The 3,259-nt window shown below is 34.2% G+C and overlaps 1 long non-coding RNA gene across 1 annotated transcript; it reads left to right on the plus strand.

The window, feature by feature from the left end:
• Window positions 1-417: 417 nt before the first annotated feature.
• On the plus strand, window positions 418-1,385 carry LOC149566109 (uncharacterized). The gene is made up of 2 exons (XR_016362120.1): window positions 418-538; window positions 852-1,385. It is a non-coding gene; the product is annotated as an uncharacterized LOC149566109 (long non-coding RNA).
• The last annotated feature ends 1,874 nt before the right edge of the window (window positions 1,386-3,259 follow it).

Here is a 3,259-nt window from a genome sequence, read left to right on the forward strand (position 1 = left end):
TTGTTAGATAACTAAGAGGGGGAGGCGGTGAATCAGTTATGCTCAGTCACCCTACAGACCCTTTAAATGATTTCACCAACTTATAACAACTTCCATTGAATAATAATCAACTTGGTAACAACAATAAACTTATGAATTAAACATATTCCACTACCTATACCGAGTATCAACTAGTTGATTAACCAAATTATTGTAGCAGTGACAATTTTCAACCAGTAAAAGCATATAACAACCAACACATTCATAGCATCGATCCAATCTTCTTTTGCCAAAGCATCCTTAACTATTCTAGGCTTAAATTCACAAATCAAGCATGTATTGTCTGTCTCTCAACTTACTTCTTGTCATAAGTCTAACATCCTTGTCACCAATAATCTAGTTCACTGAATTATTCCTTTTGACATATTGGTTGATACAGGTTCAATTCTCTATTGTTCAACATTTTCTTAACTCAGTGGGGGATCAACAAGTTTCTCGGTAGTAGGTTGTTGCTCGGGTAGTGTATGTTGTTGCTTGGTGACCACTAGTTGTTGCTCAGGTAAAGTACTCGGTCCTCCTTGAACATAGAAAAATCTCTGATAATCTTCAGGTTCTTTCTTTGCCATGTCCCCTTTTCAAATAATTAAAAATAATAATCTTTGCTAAGGCAAGCAGGCCCAAAAAGGTGAAGTTTCATCAAAAGGGGATAATCTTTGGAAACAAATAGACTAATAAATACAAATTATTATTAAAATATGTTTTATTAACCCCTCTTGGACGTGAGTTAGGGTTATGCCCTCTTTTAAGGGGTTTGGAGGCATTCTGGGCTCGTTCCAGAACTTGATTTTTGCTCATTCTTTGTTATTCTTCAGAGGCTGTCAAACTTGTGGAGAAGGAGACCCAAGAACGAGAGTTTGCAGGTTTCCAGGGAGACCCAAGAACGGGAGTTTGCAGGTTTCCAACAAGGCTAAGGACGGGAGTTTGAAGCCATTCCATGTGCATGCTCATACAGAGTTTGCCTTTGTGCTGAACAGTGCAGATTTGTGGGTTTTCGAGTGTGTTTTTTGTATGAGTTTGGTGTTTACAGTTGAGTATTTCATATCAGTTTGGGTTGCTGCTGTATTTCAGACTTTAAGGTGTTAAAATAGAGCTGAATATATGTATTGGGATGTGATTAAACTTTTGAGATAGATTATTAGTGTTTTTGTGGTGTTTTCGGGCATTTTTGTGTTAATTTCGAGAGTCCGATGAGCATAGTTTTTGTCCTACATTTGTGAACTATTGTGTAAAGGCTATACGGAACTGGAAATGTCATTTTGTAGGCTATTATCCTGCTGAAATTTCTGTAAAAATGTCCATTTTCAGATTTATTAATAATTTGTGAAGTTGTGAAGCTTTTGGCACTATTTTCAGCATACCCGATTTGGGGTTTCTTGAGAAATTTGGTGGATCTTTGTGATATTAGTTGTTTGATCTTAAAGATCTGATTAGAGGTTGGAAATATCATACAAAATCAGTAAAAGGACATTTCATTCTTGCCCTCTTCATCATTCTTTTTTGCAAATTCATCAATTCTCACATTTGCACTTTCAACCATTTTATTAGTAGCCTTTTTAGACATTTGTATGCCTTGCTCCTAGTAGAATATCCTAGGAATATATCTTCATCACTTTTAAAATCAAATTTATCATTTTTAGCATCTTTCATAATATCACACCTACTTCCATGGATTTTAAAGTAACTTACATTCGGTGTATGTCTATACCAGAGTTCATAAGGTGTCTTGTTTGCTCCCTTCAATTGTATTTGGTTTAATGTATAAACAACAATACTAATAGCTTATCTCTAGTATATTTGTGCAATCTCTTTCTCAATCAAGTGTTCTAACACAATCAACAATGGATCTATTTATCCTTTCAGCTATACCATTCTATTGTGATGTTCTTAGTGTAGACAACTGTCTCCTAATTCCATTTTTATTGCAAAAGTTAGTAAACTCATCAAACATGAATTCTCCTCCATCAAATCTCAAACATTTCAATTGCTTACTAGTTTCTTTCTCAACTCTTTCCTTTGTCTTTGTAATCTCCATTTCCTCGGTATATGTTCTCTCTTTTATGACTCCTTTCATTTCTAGTCCTGTTAGGACATCTAGCAATAATATGACTAATATTACTGCATTTAAAGAAAATCAAAGGCTATTTACCTTAATACTTTCCTTTGCCTCTCGTTAACCTCTTAGCAAGCAACACCTCAAGCTCTTTTTGATTTATCATCTAATTCACAACCACTTTCATTTTGAATGTTATGAGTGCTCTTCTCTTTCCTATCACTTTAATAGTTAGAGATGAATTGAAAGTAGACTCAATCTTAGGTGCTACACAATTATCAAAGTTATTTAGCTCAAAAGTAGTCAATCTACCAATCAAAGCATCAAGAGTAACATTGTTTCCAGGTATAGATCTCAACCTCTTGAATAGAAGAAACTCTAGTGGCATAGATAAGTAAAAGTGTTCTAAGAACATTTCATACCACAACTTCATCACTTATGGTTCTTCCAGTTCCTCTGATAGCATGAACAACTTCTTGATTCAGTTACTATACTAATAATGTTTTCACCTTCTTTCATGTTCATATCATTGAACTTGTCTCTTAAACTTTCAGCTTTAACCCTTAGCACATTCTGATCTCCTCCATGCACAATTGTGAGTTTGTCCCACATATACTTAGTAGTAACATAATCTTTGATATCATCAAATTGAACATCATTCAAGGAAGAAGCAATCTCTATCATTAGAGAGTTGTGTTCTTATTTCCCTCTCATCTATACAACTATCATAGATCATTTGGGTGGCAATGTGTATTGATTGTCCAAGTAATACAATATAGAGTCTTGAGTCGCATATAAGTATAGCCTCATGCTTCTTTGTCAAGATGGAAGCTTCTCCTTGTTTAGCTTCAGTACCTCTGTCTTTCACCAACTTATCAAAACTTCAATTGATTAGTAATCAACTCGGTAACAACATTAAACTTATGGATTAAATATATTCCACTTCCTATAGTGAGTATTAGGTTCATTAACCAAATTATAGTAGCAATGAAATTCTTACCTAGTAAAATAAAATAACGACCAAAGCATTCATACACACATTAACACCATGATTTTTAAATTGGAAATTTGATTAGGGTAAAAACCACCTAGTACTAGTCCTAAAATATTTGAACTCTTTTGAAGTGAGCTCGGTTAAGAGTCAATCATATTAAAGGTTTCAAGCACACT

The sequence above is a fragment of the Cupressus sempervirens genome, chromosome 3 (genome assembly GCF_028749045.1).
Source record: "Cupressus sempervirens isolate cs-2001-9-10 chromosome 3, ASM2874904v1, whole genome shotgun sequence".
NCBI classification, from domain to species: Eukaryota; Viridiplantae; Streptophyta; class Pinopsida; order Cupressales; family Cupressaceae; genus Cupressus; species Cupressus sempervirens.